The following is a 17,797-nucleotide window of genomic DNA, read 5'->3' as shown; positions in this document are numbered from 1 at the left end:
TTGTTGAGATTACACACAGGTTGGAGTATTTTCTTAAGTGTATAATGAACCCCACAGGCTTCAGAATTGTCTGGATACATCACAGAGATTAAAAGCGTATTTCTATTTTTTCAGGTATTGTGAGGGAAAATAAGCTTTCTGGGAAGCCAGTCCTTCACCAGGGACTTCTTGCTCCTCTGCCATGTCCAGCCAACATATGAAGTCTCTGAATCATCATCATTGATGTTTATTATTAGGCCTGGGTTAAGGCTCTGTGATGAAGCTCCTGAGGGCTCTTTCAGGTCTCTTTCTAGCCTGGAATGCTCTTGTTCTCATAGCTGGAATGCATCTGGGATGCATGGAGATGCATGACCTTGTTTGCCATCTTTAAGCATCTCTTTGCTGCCTTCGCCAGCTTCTAGCAGTTCCTGAAGCACTGAGATTTATCCACAGGGAACATCACAGAGTGTTGTGCCCTGCCTGTTTAGTCTGTCCTAGTTCAGGGTTGAGACCCATTTCAGTCTGTCCAAAGCAGCCTAATCTTGGTGTTTTTCCTTAGGAGTCTGTTGTGTCCTGCTTTCTCACCTGGTGCCAGGTCATGGACAAGGTGTGTGCCTAGGCCTTGCCTCCACCAACTTTTGCTTTCTGCTTTAAATAACATATCAGGATTTCCTCCCACGTACATCTCCCCTTTACCACTCTTAGCATTTCCTTTGCTGTGGGTCTTTTTCCATTCTGAGCAAAATTTTTGTGCACAGTGTGGAAAGTTTCTTCCCAGTTTTGGCTCTGCATGATGGGTAGAATGAGTCTGCGGAGGAGGTGGACCTCGCACAATTGGCCACACTGCAGCTAAATGCTGCAGATTGGACTCTTCTTCCTGATTCAGCAAGTACTTGTAGGCACACAAAACCACGGGGTTGTTTAGTGTTGGGATGACCTGACACGGAGACAGCTGGTTGACTATCCAGTGCAGCCTGCTCTCTTAGATGGGAAGAGGTCATAATCACCAAAGAGAAAGTGAGGGGTGTTATCAGCTCTGGTCATGGGTCATCTTCAACAAGACAATCCAGACAGTGGATTAGCTACTGGATCTGCTGGCATGGGATGCTATACTATAGTCAGTGTTCACCTGTGGAGTTGCTGCATCCTTCCAGAAGTATATTTCTGTTTCTCCAGGGATTCTGCCTGAGTAAACTAGTCTAGGCTTTTAATCCTTCATTAGAGGCATCCTGCTTCTCTGAGTCAAACAAATCATACAAGAATAAGTCATCCAGAAGCCATGCAAGTCCATCTCCCTAACATGGCACAGCTGACTCAGGCAATGCCATTCCTCATGTTCCTTTGTTTAACCTCTCGAGAAACTCCCAGTGACTGGAAGATTATTGCTACATCCCATATCCTTTCAGCCCAATCTTTTCTTCAGTTTATCTTGATGTCATGGTACACTGGATTGGCCCGTTCTTGCTGCCCTGGGATGTGGTGTATGGCTTGTTAACTTCTTCTTTACAGCAGCTATTTATGCATTTCAGAACTGCCTTCTTGTACCCCATTGTTTTCTACAGACAGCTTATCTGCTTGCTTTGCATTTAATTTTATTTATTCTTCTGCTTTCATGGCACCTTCTACAGTCCGTCCATATCTTTGCCAGACTGATAGAGGCTGGGATACGCACCAGTGTTAGGTAGAGAGGAAGGATTACTCCAAGCCTTGCATATGTCTTGTATTTATGCAGCCCTACATACTGTTTGTGTACTTCAAAGCAAAATGCCACTATTATTCTAGTTCATCCTGTGATCTATGGTAACCACAAATCCCTTCTTAATGAGCAGGTCATGCATGATGATTTTGGGCGAGGATGTGCTGTCTGTTCTGTGTGAGGTGTCATGGTAATGGCTATAATTTATGTTAATTTGCTGTTTATGTGTTGACCTTAACCTTCAGCTAACAGTATTGGTACCAGAGAAGGTACAGATGAAAAGACATACGCCCTGTTCCCAACCCAGTAGGTTAGATGCAGAAGAGGTAAATGGAGATCTGCAGAACAGCACTGCACCATCAGTTTGGGTGGGAAATGTACAAATTGAAGGGGAAAAAAGCAGTATAACCATCTATAATTAGTATCATGCATCTCTAATAGATCAGCTAGTAGTTTTGTGCTCCCTGAGTTCTGAGGTAAGGGTGAGGAGATTTGAGAATGGGGAGGTCTGCAGGCAAGCTTTGTGTTGAGATGGCAGCTCTGACTTTGCCTTTTGCTGTTACTCTGAGCAGCGATGGCAGTGAAGCACTTAGGCATGCGCAGAGGGAGGTGAGTGTGGGTTTTCTGTGTGAAGCCAAGAGCATTCTTGTTGCTGCTGTTGCCTTGGAAAACTGGAATATTTATGACTCAGTACTAAAAGAGGCTTTTTCCATTCTTGGATGTGGCCTCTTCCTGTGTCCAACAGGGTTGTTTTTCTCCTTTCCTGCTTGCCATGCTACGGTCCACCCATTTATAGTCTCTGAGCTGACTTGTTTGCAGTACAGTCACCCTCACTTGGAGTCATCCTCTGTAGAGGGAAGAGAATGTCACTTCAGTTTACATCACGGGAACCAGAAGCAGTCGCCTTTCTCCAGCAATGCTCTCTGTGTACACAGCCATTTCTGGTTGTGCTTAGTATGTAGACAGTGAACCATCTTAGGACTGCACAGATCGAGCTCAGCCTTGTGACTCCTCAGCTGCACAGTTGGAAATAATGCTGTTTTAACTTGATGACAGAATACAAACCAATGTATGCAGCAGAAGTGTGGCTACCAAATTCACCAGCTTCAATGTATTATGATGTATTATGTGGCAGCTTAAGACTTTTAAGATCTTCCTCGTGGCAGTGGAAAACTACTGGGTTATTTTGAAAATATATTAGTTAAAATCCATATGATTTTACTGTAGAGACAATTGTTTTTGTTTTTAAATATTGCTTCTAACAGAAGCCAACCCAGTAACATTTTCATATCTGTGGCTCCCACGGGCTGCTCAGAACAAGCAATTGATTGCCAGGTATGAAGGTACATGTGTTTTGTTGTTTTTTTTTGTAATAATACTCTTTCTAGTCCTTTTGCCAATGGTTTCATTGGTCAAAGAGTTCATATTCCCACTCAGTGTATCATGAATATTTGAGCGAGTGCTTGAAGAAAGAGGGTTGCTGTTACAGCTCAGCTCCTGCTTCAGACACTTTGAAATCTCTAGGCTGCATCAGTTACATCCAGGCTTTGCTTTAATTCAAGGTTTACAGTACAGCTTTATGAGCTTTGTTTATCAGATTGAAGCTGAGACTTCTGACGACAATTCAGGAGCTGCTCTGCTGTTTCTGTCCTGATTTCCCTCCGTCTAAAAACATTCTCCTGTTTCTTTGTGCTCCTGCATGGGGACCGCTGTATTAGGGCTGAAAGATGGGACACTGGCGTTCTTGAATCAATTCTTCCTCCTACAGCTTTCAGAGAGATTTGTACCTCCTTCTTGCTCCAGAGCCCTGCATGGAAGATGTTGATAGCAGCCATTTCCTGGAAGAACAGTATGAACGTCCTGGATTTTTGGCCTGGAAGGGACTGGACGCAGACAAGCTGATTGTGGGCTGGGTTTGGATTTCCGTAGCCATCTCAGTATTGTTATGTGGAACTCAGCCCAGCCCTATGGGATCCATGCCAGAACTAGCCCTGTCTGGTAGTTGTGACTTTTATGGAGCTTGCAACTGCCTCTGTGCCTGGGCAGTAAAGCATCAGCCACTAGAAATATGAAGGGTTTGACCTTAATACAATAAAGACGAAAATCGATGTAGTAATTTAAATGAAGGATCCACCTTAGTCCAGTATTTATTTACCAGAAGAGGTTGCAGGTTGTCAGCTAGGCAAGCAGACAGGGTATCTTAAAACTTCTTTTTTTCTTTTCTGTTTTTTTCTTTCTTTTTTTGGGGGGTGGGGTGGGGAATTGGGGGCAGCACACAGGCTAAAGGAAGGCTAACATGAATGCTGAATGAGGATCTGCTGGTCTGAAGGGAAGTTGCTGTTAGAATGTAGCCTTGAGGTGGAAGCTGTTCATTAAATGAGATCACGCTATGGGCTCTGGAAGGTAATATTGCTGATGATGTTTTCTAAAGACAAAAGGCCAAGAAGGATCATCAATTCAAAGGCAGTTTAGGGCTATTCAACAGAAAAGACTATGAAGTCCTTAAGGAATAGTACAGATGAGAACTGGATAGTTCAAATTGGATGAGTGTGTGCATGAGAAATAAGCAAAAAGTTCAGGTTTGTCTGGGAGCTCCCTGAGGAAAGTAAGGAAAGCAAAGGAAAACCCAAGGCCTGTCGGTGATGTGGAGGATAACTGAGAATATCAGTGAAAAGATGAGTGTTATCTACTGTGACATACTGGATAAAATATCTGTAGCAGCAACTGGGGAATTTGAGGGGTTTAAGGCATGGTGATGTCTGGCTTGGGAGATAGTCTGCGTTTCTAGTCACTCTCTGAAAGATGTATTCAAAATGGGTCATGTCCAGAGAAGAGTTACTGGTATGATCAAAGAGATGGAGAGCCTGCCTCATGCTAAGTGATTAAAGAACACAGATGATGTAACTTTAAACACAGAGTGGATAAATACTGACATTAAGGACCATTTTTGGAACAGGAGTGAATAGGGATGAGCTATGCATGGATTAAGATAAGCTGAAAATTCAGAGAAGGTTCTTAAACATCAGAGGAATGAAGTTGGGAATTAATTCTGCTAGAAAATGGTTAGTAAACAAGAAATGTCCATTTCTGAGGGTAAAAACCAACAGCAGCGTTCTCATTTCAAGCCATCTTGTTTGCCTGGGGTTGCTAAGCCCTAATGAAACAAGTACTGCTGTTCTAGGCCATAGGCATGGCTTGCTGGGGCAGGATGACCATGGCCAGGATGGCGTGGTAAATCCTGCTGATAAGAAATGTGTCTGCAACCTGCATGGCCTCGCAGGCTCTTGTGTGTGTCCTTGGACATGCTCCAAAGGCAGGCTTAGTGGGAATCAATGGCTGACCCTCTAGGGAGAAAGTGGGGAGTAAGGGCAGGCGCTGGCACAGCACTACCATGAGCTTTCCTCGATCTGGTTGGAGCTTTGGCTTCTCGTTAGAGAACTCCCATGTTTGTTCCCACCTCCCAGCAAATAGCAAAGTTGTCAAGTACGGATTGGTAATGATTAGCCTGTATTGATTTCTGTGTATTTGTGAGGGATGTTGTTTGATCTTGAAGGCCGGGGCTTGCAGGCATGGGGAATGATTTATTTTCTTTTTCTTGTTAAGGACTTCTATAAATTTTGCATTTTCTACTGGCCTTTGTATCCCGTTCCTCGTTCCCAGTGAGCAGGAGCATACTATTGGCTTAGCTGTGACCAGCATCCTTGAAGCAGCCTGTGGTGGATGAGGTTGCTTTGACTCGGGAACTGAGATTTCTGCCTTGAGCAAACACTGGGCAAGGTGGAAAGTTTGCTCCTGAACTGCCCACAAACAAAAAGGTGTGGTAGTGTCTGTCCCTCCTGTGTCTGTGCTATAAGCAGGGCTATAATGAGCCCAAAAAACGTGTCCTAGGCATGTCCTCACTGCATCATCCACAGAAATCATCTGCAATGCTGGTCAGCTTGCTGTGACACAGGTGCACTGAGGGCAATAAGGGTAGACCCAACCAACCATCGTTTAGCAGAAGGAAGCAAGCAGCTCCCTGCTCCCTGTGCTGGATTATACCCACGTGCTGCTGCCTGGGGCTGTTGGTCTGTGGCAAGGCTGGGGCAGGTTGTGCACAAAGTCTGGTGTAATGAAAACCTTTTTCCCAACCAGTGTATGGTGTCACAGCTGCAGCCCAGGTGGCCAGCTGGGCTGTGGGTCCGGGCTGTTTCCACTTCACTGATCACCAGAGCAGATTTGCAGCACATTGGTGGGAGGCTTGGGCTCTTTGTGTTGATTTTGCTGTATAATTGCATTGAAAGTGGGAAGGTTTACAGCCAGCCTTAGCAGCCAGTGCCAACAGAGCACCAAAAGGCCGATGGAAGTAATCCTGCCAAGACAGAATAGAATTAGGAAGCTTTTTACCACCAAGCTATACAGCATGATGCTGGGCTGTCTCCTGGCTCACACGCCAGGCCAAAGGGAGCCATGTTATGGTGGGGACAGGCATGTCCTACCCCGCCATCTCCCTCCCCGAGGAGCACATCCACCAGCCTGCAGTATCACCACTCCCAGCACCAGCCACGCTCCCCTTCCCTCACTGACTCATCTCTGTGATCAGACAGCAGTCATCTCCTAGAAGACAGTCCCCCAGAAAGAGCTTTCTTCTTCCTCATTAGCGCCTGTACTCTCTTCTTGCCGCCTACAAAGCTGCGGGGACAGCCTGTCAGTGGCTGAGAGGAGCAGGTCCATGCAGGGAGATGCACCAAAGGGACCTTCATCACAGCAGTGAAGGCTGTGGAAGGCTGAGTAACGCACTGGGGAGGATGATGTGCATGTCAGCATTGGGGTGCGGATGTGCTGAAGAGTGTTTTTTTCTGAGGGAGCCCTTTGTCTGCTGCAGACTCCACCTGCAATGGTGTGTGGGTCTGGTTTGTGTCAGTGAAGTGGTTAACGTGGTGGTAGGGACAGGGAGGCAGCAGCTTTGTGCCTCCTCCCTTGGCTCTGGCACGGCCTGCGGAGGGCTGAGAGGGCACCGACATAGTTTCCATTCTCCTCTCTGCTGTGGGAACCAGTCTCCTGGGTAACAAGCGTGCCTTGTTCTGCTTCGAGCTGGCGGCTGGGCCTGGCTGCCTCCTCCCCCCACGTTCTGCTGGCCTGCGGTCTGTCCCTCCGCCCTGCATCTCCCTCGAGCTCATTGCTGGTGCTTGAAAGGGGCTGAGGTGGCAGTGTGAGGGCTGAGGGTGGGCTTGGAAGCATACTAGGATGCCTTGCATGTGTCAGCAGCCCCAGGTCTTGAGGAGGGACTGGCTGAGGTGCTGTGGTCTCAGTTTCAGAGGTGGGTTTTGGCTTGCAGCTTTAGAGCTTCTTGCTCCATGAGTCCTTAGTTCTGAGCTCTCCTGAGCACAGCACAGTATCTCTGGGAGCAGACACGGCAGCAGCCCTCTGTGCAGGGTTAAATGGTGCAGTGGAGTGTTGTCCTGTGCAGGACAGCTGTCTCCAGTGCTGCAAATGCCTCCCTTGGGACAGCAGTGAACATAGCTGGGTACCTGGCCCATGTGGTTGTGCCCAGACTGAGACAAAAAACAAACACACAGACACACACAAAAAAAGCACAAATTATTGCGCTGAGGAAAGAGAGAGCTCAGGGTGAAAGGAAATGATGAAAAAAAAAATCCCTCTCTGTGTTCCTAGGATAAGAGAAAAGCTTGGCTTTTTGCAGGTGGTAATCCTTTGTTTCAGGAAGGAGGATCTGCTGTGGATTGATACGTAGATGTGCATGGGTTTGGCCCAGGTTATGGCCAGCACTGTCACCATTAGCTGTGTTTAATAGTTGCTTGGGTCTTTGTTTGAGATTCCCCATGACAGGTGAACTGCAGAATCCCTGTCACCATGAGCAGTTCCACACCAACTGACCTGCTTGTGGCTGCATCGCACTCTCAGGGTGGCTGGGTTTTGGGGGCACCGTATAGATGCTGCTGATGAATCTCTTTAGGACAAATCACTATAGAAATGTAAAAGAAGCTTCAAGAAGCTTCTTGTCATTTTCCTGATCGTTCCGTTTCCCCCCAGCCTCCTCCTGCTGTGCATTACTTTGCAGATGAGTGTTTTTTCTCCAAGGGATCTGGCTGCCATTATCAATTGTAGGAACACAGCACTCCAGTGCCCTTTACTTTCCTTTACAAAACCAGATGAGATCAGGCAGTTTGCAACATCTGAAACCTAAGCTCATCATAGAATAACATGCTGCAGCTCTTTCCTATGGTGTAGTCATTCATCTTTATGTTTCTCCCCATGCTACCTTCCTGATTTCCCGATTCCTGTAAGAATCAATCCTCCATCTTCCAGCCTGATTTGTTCTCTCCCTTCATCTCCTTCTTTGCTCCCTCCCATCTCCTGCCTTGTCTGAGGTCCCGCAGGGACCGGTTGCAAGCCGGAGCGGCTCTGCTGTGGGCATGCTTGCTTCTTCACACACAGCAACGTCACAGCAGCAGCAGCAGCAGAAGCATTGGAGATGTGATTGCGCAGACCCTCTGCATTGCCAGGGATGCAGCTGTGAATAAAAAAAAAAATTGACTCTGTGTTTCCCACAGCATCCTAGTGAGAAAGCACGGAGCCTGCTGGAATCAGTGTGTTCAGCATTGCCGGAGCAGAGCGTGTGCAGGGAGCGGAGACAGGCAGCAGAGGATCTGCAGAAAGGTGAGATGGAGAAATGAGTGGGGTGGGTGTTTGACCTGCTGTTGGGTTTCAGGCCATTCAGTGTTCTAAAAAACGGCTGGCTTGTTTTTGCAGAGGCTGCCAGCTCCCCAGTGAAGCTTAAAGATTTTATCATTGCTTTGTCTGTTCGGAGGCTGTGTTGCTTTGGGGCTGTTGTGATTATAATTGATGCAAGAGAGTGAAGAGGCTGGTACTGCTGTGCAGAATGTGTGTTTGTCCATTGTGGTTGGGAAATAACGATTGTCAAGTCTGGGGCTGGTTGAGCAGAGGAGAGCTGTGTTTTGCCTTGACAGAGCTCCCTTGCACAGCTCTCCATTGTGTCTGCCATGACAGCCGAGCCCACACGGATTGTTGTGATCCCATGAGCTGTCACACTCTCCGTCCATCCCCAGTGGTGATGCTGCTGTGCCGCTCAAAAGCTGTTTTGACAGACAGCGCTTCAGTGAAAAGACAAACAAAGGACGTGTCAGAGGAAGGGCTGCTGCCATTATGGCTTTTGGCTGTTATTGTTTTTATTTTTTTAACACTGGTAATGCCTCATAAAGCATAGGCCGTTAGGATAAAATACTCTGGCAGGTAAAGCTAAAGCTTTGTTGCTCTGCAGAATGATGCACTGGGATCTATGCAGGCTGGAGTCCTTTGTGTCACTGAGGGTGTGTCTGTGCTGGCTATGTAAATGAATGCTTTCTCCCTGCCTCTTTCTGTAGATGAGACGAGAAAGGTTATCTCATAATGGAGGAATTACTATTTTTAATTACTGAGATGAGTGGTCCAGGCTGGGTACCAGTTACCAGAGCTTAATTACATGCTCCTCTTATAACCAAATCCCTCTTTTCCCTCCTCCCCTGCCTTCCTTCTTCTTCCCTCCCCCATTCCCTGCACAAATCCTTCCATTAAATTGCTGCTGCAAATGCAAAGGGAGAAGGGCTTGAACAAAGAGAAGGATGTATATCAGAAAGGGATATGGACACCGGAGAGGCAATGATGAGAATGAAGTCAGAGATAACAATAAAGGAAAAATATAAAACAGTGGGATTTAGATATCTGTAGACAAATGTATATATGGGAGTGTAGTAATGTCGAGTAAATAAGTAAACAAACATGGGGTTATGGAAAATGCTAAGAATGTGTGATCGCAATTGTAAGTATCAGAGGAATGTGATTTTAATGGAGCCCTACCTCCTGGTGCTGTTAATGAGCAAGCTTGGCATGTATAACCTCTTCACAAAACCCTTCTGCAGTGTGCCAGCTTGGCAGTTGCCTGGGAGCAGCTGAGCATCGAAATAAGTTGAAGGTAGTTCAGATAAAGCATCTTTAGGCATGTCAAGAACCACAGGATGATAGAGATCATGAAGTGGTGAGAATCTGGCAGGGCTGTAGTGGAATCTCGAAGCAGAAAAGGCAGATGTGAGGAACATTGCAGAGCTAGAACAATAGAGAAATGCAAGTCAGAAACCAGTGGCAGAGGTCACAGGGAAGGATATGTGGATTGTCATGGTTAGGGACTGTAAAATATGTAGCTCATAATATCATCCTCCAGCGTCTCTCCCTGTGTTCTCTGAGATGGTCAGTGCACCATGCATCCCCCACAGCTTTGCTGAGATTAGACGCAGTCTTCAGCACAGCCTTTTATACAGCACTTGTGTGAAGGAACCATTTTGCTGCTGTGGTTTCTCAGGCCGTTGCTCCCTTTCCATCCCCATGGAGCAGCAAGGCTCTCTAACATCCAGCCTTAGCGTTCAGTGGAGAAGATGCATCCCTACTTTTGGTTTAGACTGCTAGGTGTGAAGTGTGGGACTTCATAGTGCAAAATGAATTCTGCTCACAGCTCTGTGATGATGTCCTGGAAATGTCATACGTCTTCCTCAACTGCAGCTCCTTCTTGCCTCTACCTGAAACCCTGCCTTGTGATTTAGGAGCACTCTCCTGTGTGTCTCTGCAGATTAGGCTCCTGCAGAAGGGTGCTGGGGACAAGGACAACGTGTGCATTTGTAGATGTATCATGATCCAGAGTTCTGGTTGTGAAACAGGATGTATGTATGCAGCATACACGTGTCATGTTGTAGAAGATTTTTGTATGGCGTGTTTACAGTGTTTACCTGGCAGCAGTGAAGTGATGCAGCCTGCTTTGCTACATGGAAGAGAGTGCTCCTCAGTATACACGGGATGTGCCTAGCTGGTAGGTGCCATGCTTATAGTAGCAGCTGTTAAGCAGTGAGAGTGCACAGAGATTATCTGTCTTGAGATGGCTTGAGCCTAAAAGATGGGCAGTAGCTTGTGATGATTGGAGCTGGCTGAATGGATTCACAGCAGGGAGATAAGGCTGCTGTTGTATGTCTTCTCCAATGCCTTGATACAGAATGCTGGGATGAAGTACAGCTGGATCCAAGGCACCTGGACCTGCATTGCAGAATGTGCAGGTACCTAGGAGTGTATGCACTAGACTTGGAAGTGCCCTGCCCACAGCTCCATTGTTGCCTGTCAGTATGTCTGAGGCTTAAATAGCAATCAAGGAACAATTTCTCTGTCCTAGAGATGGCTTTATTTCCAGTCTGATGCTCCTGCTGAGCTCACTCTGATGTTATACCTGATAGCTAGATGGTGATGCGCCTTTGGCAAACCTATATTGAGTTTTGTCCCATTTTTTCATTTATTTCCCAGATCCATTACTCTTTCACAGTGTTTTTTGGAATGCCTTCTGTATATATAGCATATATAGTGTATATGAAGGGCAGGCTGACTGATCTCAGGTGGGTCAGTTCCCTTCCTCTTTCAGAACAGGGAAGGCTTACCTTGATTATTTTTCAGGCACGCATCTTTGGCTCATTCCTCTTCTTCCTCATGGATGTTTTTATTGAGAGCCCTCTTGTCAGTGGCGATCATGTGATGGTTCCTCATTGTTCTGGGATCAAGAATATTTTGTCCTCTCACTGCAGTACATTTGTCTGCTCAAATTTGTTTCCACTTCAAACGCTCGTTTCCTTTTCTGTGCCCTTTATTCCTTGTGTTGTCAACACGGCATTGATACAGCTTCCATATTCTTCTTCGTTCCAGAGCAGTATCAAAGATGTTGTTTCTACAGAGCTCTATTATAATTCTCAATGTGTTTGTTCATTCAGCTTGGTCAGAAATCCTACTGTTCTAATTTCCTCACCTGGGTGATTCCAGGTGTTTTTCATTTATGGTGTATGCTCAAAGTCTTTTCTGCAGTACTTCCCTGAACCCTTTGCTCTTCTTGGTTTTATAACTGTTTTGCCTGATATGCCAAATATCTGCTCTTTACAAATAAAATTTTAAAAGGAGGGAAAAAAAATTAATTTAATTACAGAGCTGTTTGCTTTTTACCTTCCTGTTGGATGTAAACTGGACTAGCTTAAGATACTTAGTCCAAAGTTACAGATTCTGGGCAGTAATTCATCTCAACATACAAGGTACTGGTGGAGCTGACTGCAGATTAAACCCAGGAAAAGCAAACAAAATGTGAGAAATATGATTTCTATGGGGGGGTGAGACACTGATCTGAGGAGGAGATGCCTCCCTGTCAGCCATCAAATCATACCTGCATGAGGAAATTTTGTCCCCAGGCTTCTGGAAGCCCTTAAAGTCCAGCTGGAAATAGGAAAGCTCACTTACCTGCTACTTTTGCTGCTTTGTGTGAAGAGTCCTGATGGGGACAAAGAGCTCCTGGCAGTCTGGTCTGTAGGTCCAAACGAGGCAGAAGGTTACACCATTCCAGAGCTATGCAAAAGGCTGTATGATAAGAGTTAAAGGAGCTGAGAGAGCTGGATAGGGATAAATCCATAGCAAAGATCAGCTATCAGTTACAGCTGCGCTTATAACTAGCCTTAGCAGGGATTTGTCATGTTGTCTGTTGAGCAAGTTCCCTGTGTGCCCCAGCATTCATCTGAAAGTTGGTTAGTCTCCAAAGTGAAAGTAACAGGCTGTCAAAATGGCTCTGGTCCCTGATTCTGCTCCAGTTTTATCTCTCGATGAAGATTATTTGTGTTCATCTTCTGAAAGAAGTGGGGCAAAGCCAGGGCACGCCTGTTAAGTGGAGAGCAAGAGCAGGTCTATCCATAAACTGTTTTTTTCCCCACCACCCTTGTGTTGTAGCCTCAGAAATACGCAGATGATGTTTTTTCTATATCTGACACATGCTAATATTTCTTGCTGGACAAGGCTGATGGTGGTTCAGCAGTAGTGACAGTCATGCTGCAGGGTTTTTTTTTCCCCATGTCATTCATTTCAAGGAAATGCAGTGGAGGTCAGGCTCAATGTTTAGTACTGACTCTTGGCAAGTGATAGGAAACCAACACTACCACCAAGCCATCCCTCTCTGCTCCAGCATGGGATACTCTCTGGAAGCAGAGACTGGAGTGTCACCACCCTTTTGCACTCTGTGGGTTGGTGGCGGAGGTGTCCCAGAGTGGTGGGAGCTCACAGGTCTTTCTGGCAAGAGAGGATTTTCTCCTCTGCAAATTACAGGGGAGAAAAAAATCAGAGCCTGTAGGGAAGATCTTGGCAATTATGCAACAGTTTTTTTTGCCAGATACTTCCCTGAGACCTGCCATTACCTCAGGCTAGCATGTAGTCTGTTCTTGGGGAAGGAATGGAGCACGTGGACAAGAGGTGGGTAATGGGTGGGAGAGTCTGCCTTCTTGTTGGTTCTCAGTTGTGAGAGAGACTCCCCTGTGCGTCTGTGGCTCTCTTTACTCAGGAGCATTCTTACATACTGGTACCAGCTAAAACAAACAGTAGTAGGAATTTCTATTTTGTTTGTATATTTATTTTGCAAGAATTCAAGTTATCATGTGATGTTTGAGCCAATCGGTTATTCAACCATGGTGCAATCAACCCTGAAGAAAAATTCTTGTGCTTCTAAATGTTGTCAAACGCAGGTTATCATCAATTAGGTTATTCCTCTGCTTCCTTTGGCCCTCATGTAAACGGGCTCTTCAGGTGCTACTCTTGAAGTGAGCTAGGAGTCTGTTCTTCCTACTGAGTTAGACTGACCATATCAGTTGGTTTTAACTGCTTCTTGTTTATCAAGGCCCCTTCTTTTTGTCTCCTTGGGCTCCCATGTCAAAGAGCAGGGATTTGCTACATTTTTGTGTAGTTCAAATAGTCTAACTGTCCATACAGGTGTCCTTGTCTGCAGGAAGAATGGCTCATCTGGACCACTGGTAGTTCAATTCACTATTCTTAGTATTGATACTTTTTCCAGCGCCTGTTTGCAGTGCTTTATTCCCTGTAGACCAATCCTAGGATCTTTCCCAAGTGGTAGAGTCAGAAGTCCTCCTATGCAAAGATCCCATGGAGCTGTAAATTTCTGGTCCCAAGGCACTGCTAGCGGGCACTGAGCATCTTCTTTGGCTTTGCCTAGTTCCTTCTTGTAGTCCATGACTGGAGTGGCACATCTACCCTGAGGTTTGGCTTGCTGTTGTTGTCTTGTCCTTCGCCACTGGTTAGCATGTGAATAGCTGTAGTCACTTTTAAGGGATGTATTTTGCCTGAATGTCTGTAGCTTGACCCTTCAGAAGGACAGCAAATGGATTTCAGCATGCATCTGCACTTTATCATTTTTTGTAGCTGGCAAATTGTTCTGTCATCTCCCTTCAGTGGCATCTCACTTGACCTACTGCTAAGATTTATCCTCCAGCTGCAGATCTTGGTGTTTGAAATGGCCAATGAGCAGAGCATCTTCCTTGCCCAGATGTCTCCTCTGTGCCTCCATTCCATGTTGTTTGCCTCATTTTCATTTCTTCAAACACTTGCTATTTATAATTACTGTATTTATAACACACTCTGAAGGTAGTGATTACTTCTTGTTACTGTAAGCCTGGCAAGATTCACGTTCCCACTTGCTTTCCTTTGTTTCCTTTCTTCCCTGCCTTTCAGAGAGGACTGGGGGAAAAGAAAGGTGAGACTTCGCAAACACAGAGACCTTGCATTGCTTTAAATCTCAGCTCTTAGTACAGTAGAGCTCACCAGCTTGTGGCACAGAAACAGAGGAGGGAACTGTCTGAAACAACTGTGTTCCAGCTGACAATAGGGGAGCTAAGACACAAAAGGGATAACACTCATCACATGTTGTTGAAGTTGCTTTTCACCATATCTTATTGAAACACCAATAGCAGTCAGTAATACGCTGAGTTATCTATTGTGTGTAACTCTGCTGGTGACTGCACAATCTTTGCAGACCCTAAGGAAGGCATCTATCTTTGTAATTGACCCCTACCAGGCTTCGTGTTACTGACATGATTTGGTATTGCAAGGTGGAGAAATACTTTTGTGTGAAGCAATGTATTTGCACTTGTCCTGGAATTGCAGATGGGTGATCTCCCTCTATAACAGAGGATATTTCACAGACTGTATTTTGATCTGCTTCCTTGTTGTGTGTTTTGCCCTTGGCAGAAATTGAGGTTGAAAAGGAAACACCACTAAAACCTCTTGGCCTGTTGATAAAAATCAAAAGGAGGATCTTCTTTTCTGGAAGCAGGCTACCAGATCTCACTGGTTAGGTACAGCAAATTCACAGATGGTATTTCTTTCAGCATGGGCATGAGCAGCTACTGAGGACCGTGTTCTCTCTCCTGGGCCCACAAAGAGAATATGTATTAAGACAGGCAAAACTTCCCACACACCTACTCCAACAGTTTGTGGAATCTAAGGGGGCAAAACAAATCAAACTTCAGAGACACAGAAATGAAACTTCTTTCCACATAGAAAATATATGTGAAAAAAGAAAAAGAGAAGAAAAGGGCCCTTGTTTCTTCTAGGCAAGTCTCTTTGTAAGCCTTGAGTTTTTGAGCTTGATGCTAACTTAAATAAGTGTGTATAAGGCTGTCACATAATAGTCACAAAAATGCACTTTGACAGGTTCCAAATGATCTGACATTAAACTACAAAAAGTATCTTGGAGTAACACTGGTCATAGGAAATTTTATTTGGTGGACAGCTTTATTTAAAAATTAGGATGGATAAGGTAGACATGGAAAGTTATGGTGCAGTGTGTTTTAGTGTTGATATATAAAGTGGAAGACATCTCACTGTTGATTGGAAAGTGTGTGTAATTAGTCACTCCAGCTCAGAGTAATGACTGCAGGCTTGGAGAGAAATGAGAAACTTACCAGAAATCTGCACAAAGTCCTGGAAAAATCTCATAAAGGGAGTGACTGAAGAAACTGGAATTACTGTATCAAATGAGAAAATGCAGAGTTCATTATAAGAAAAGATGACTATTATAGAGGAAGAAGATAGTGATTTATGTGCTGCCCAGCTTGCAACATAAAAATATTCCAGGGAGTTAAGGAGAATTATTTGAAATTAATAATAGGAATAATTTTCATGTACTGTGATTAATTAGTCCATTAATCTTACTGTTAATCTTCAAAGCCCAGCAGTATTCCCAAGTGGCTTGGCGTTTTTGTGAATAACAAGGCTACCTAGTTTATTTATAGTAAATGCTCAGAAGAGAGGTTGCAGGGCTTTGAAACCTGGATGACTTGAAGACCATCTCATTGTGAGGGTTCAGCTGAGACACATTCTTCCTCACCACTTGTTGTAGATTCTTCTTCTTCTTTGACATCTGGTACAGAAAGGACACAACAGCTTCAAGAAGGATTTCCAAATGTGAGCATGTCCTGTCTAGATAGATCAGGGAGCCTACAGACTTGAGATGACTCCTTTGTCCTCTTGAGCATCCCTGAGGTGGCTTAACGCAGAGTAATCATAACTCTGATGCATCCCTAGGAACTCCAAACTGCTCCTCTAGTACAGAGCCAAGGATTGTCCCTGTTTGCTCTCCTTTTTCTCAGGTGGGGTAGGCCTGTGCATCCTCTGCAGCCCAGCATGAGTTTCCTTAGCAGAAGACCTTGGTTAATCTAGGGTTATCAGATTTAGTTCATTAGACCCTTAATGCTCTGTTGAGCCCAATCATTCCAAGCCAAATTAGCACATGAGCTGTCTTCTAGAGTGTTATCCTAAAATAAATGTCTGACTCATGGCAGCTGATTGCTGTCCTGGCTGGAGCTTTACGTGCCGAGTTTGGTTTGCGTTGCCAGTCCCTGTAAGGGATAAGTTTCTTCTCTCAGAAGAAAAATATGTGTAATCATTATTTGTGACTGGTCTGCTTCATAAGTATTTTATGAAGGTCTGGCTTGCTTTTTATTAGTTCTGTTGCATGGAAAATATTCTGTTACATAAATTAATGCTGCAGTTTCATCCAGATCTTCTGGGTTCTGCCTTGTACTTTGCAAATGAATACACAAGTAGACAGAGACCAGTGTCTGGACAGAGGAAGCCTGGTATATGAACAGGATGAAAAGCTTGGGACTGCTCAGAAGGCTGACAGATGCCAAAAATGTCATGTTCTCCTTGTCCTAAACAAGGATAAATAATGAAGATAAATGTTGGTAGGCTCAAAAGAATGGAAGGACAGCAACAGCTATGGCACGTAATTAGCTGTGAAGATCACTAGTTCAGGGCATTACAGGGCCGAAAGGTTGCAAGAGTTCAGAAGAAAAATTGGATGCTATCAGAGATGTCAACATGCAGCATTATGATTTTATAAGCACCCAGCTGTCAATGGGAGTGTTACGAAACCTGCTTCTGGACATAAGGCATTCTCTAATGGAGGCTGCCTGTGTTGGGGTTGAAAATGGAGCAGATGATCACTGGTGTGCCCACTTTCAGGCTATTACACCTAATGCAGAGCTTCTGAACTTTGCTAACCAAGGTGACAGACTAGGCTGAACTGGCCATCTGATTCATCCACAGATTTCTGTGTTCCCATGCTGAAACAAAACCTCCCTGAGGCTGTTGTTCTACAAAGGCTACAAATATGTTCATCATTCTTTTCCTACTGTTTCTGAGCTACTGGCAATGGCTGCCTTACATTTTGTATTTCTTGGAAAAAGAAGCCACAGCATTCTTGGTAGACTTGTTTTTGCCAGGAAGGTCGTATCAAGGCCTGCTCTGCAGTGCAGAAAGCAGCTTCTAATCTTATACAGTCTCACTATGCAGCTAGAGCTAGGAAGGGTTAAAACTTTCTGCAGTCTTGGCAGGAGTCAGCTGTTGGACAGAGCTGCTGATTAAGAAACCATTTAGATATGCAGTGTGAAGAGAAGCATCTGATAAAACCAGACTGCTGCTGGGATGTTTTTCTCATTGTGTTTTGTTTGGGGGCTTCTGATCTGGTTGTTCTCTGTACGTACTAAATTCATTGTAAGACAGCATCTTCTAAAAACAGTGAATCTCTGCAGATGCAGACATTCTGGCTGTATGGTAAGACTGGAGCCCTCACTGTGAGGAAATGCCATACCTGTCTTGCTCCTCCTTTCACATGACTATTGTAGCAAACCATCATGCTACTGCTGTGTCTAATTCTGAAGATAATCCTGCGAGAGCTTCCTGACATCTGTAGCTGTTTTATTTATGGATAGT

The 17,797-nt window shown here is 45.0% G+C and overlaps 1 protein-coding gene and 1 long non-coding RNA gene across 12 annotated transcripts in view; one reads left to right on the top strand and one right to left on the bottom strand.

Moving 5' to 3' along the window:
* RUSC2 (RUN and SH3 domain containing 2) overlaps window positions 1–17,797 on the top strand; it is a 51,551-nt gene that overhangs the window by 10,585 nt on the left and 23,169 nt on the right. For 5 of the 9 annotated variants that reach the window (XM_085528803.1, XM_015848387.3, XM_015848383.3 and 2 more), the window contains exon 2: window positions 8,230–8,335. The exons of 2 other annotated variants lie outside the window; for them this stretch is intronic. The gene's annotated coding sequence lies outside the window, so the exon portion shown is untranslated. Of the gene's footprint in view, window positions 1–8,184; window positions 8,336–17,797 lie in introns of those variants that run through there. 2 more of the 9 variants (XM_032441263.2, XM_032441264.2) reach the window with 1 other exon arrangement.
* On the bottom strand, window positions 7,774–12,184 carry LOC107305807 (uncharacterized). Of its 3 annotated transcripts, XR_004305543.2 has the most exons (4): window positions 11,987–12,184; window positions 11,146–11,255; window positions 9,533–9,778; window positions 8,833–9,054 (listed from the first exon to the last, which is right to left on the bottom strand). It is a non-coding gene; the product is annotated as an uncharacterized LOC107305807 (long non-coding RNA). The 3 variants fall into 3 exon arrangements; XR_001551898.3 differs by lacking the exons at window positions 8,833–9,054; window positions 11,987–12,184 and adding an exon at window positions 7,774–8,189 and having other exon boundaries at window positions 11,146–11,630; XR_001551896.3 differs by lacking the exon at window positions 11,987–12,184 and having other exon boundaries at window positions 11,146–11,630.

This window comes from Coturnix japonica, chromosome Z (assembly GCF_054131305.1).
Source record: "Coturnix japonica strain WE chromosome Z, WE-NBRP24, whole genome shotgun sequence".
Classification (NCBI taxonomy): Eukaryota; Metazoa; Chordata; class Aves; order Galliformes; family Phasianidae; genus Coturnix; species Coturnix japonica.
Note: the sequence above shows the minus strand (reverse complement) of the source record. Positions and strands in the feature narration are given on the sequence as shown.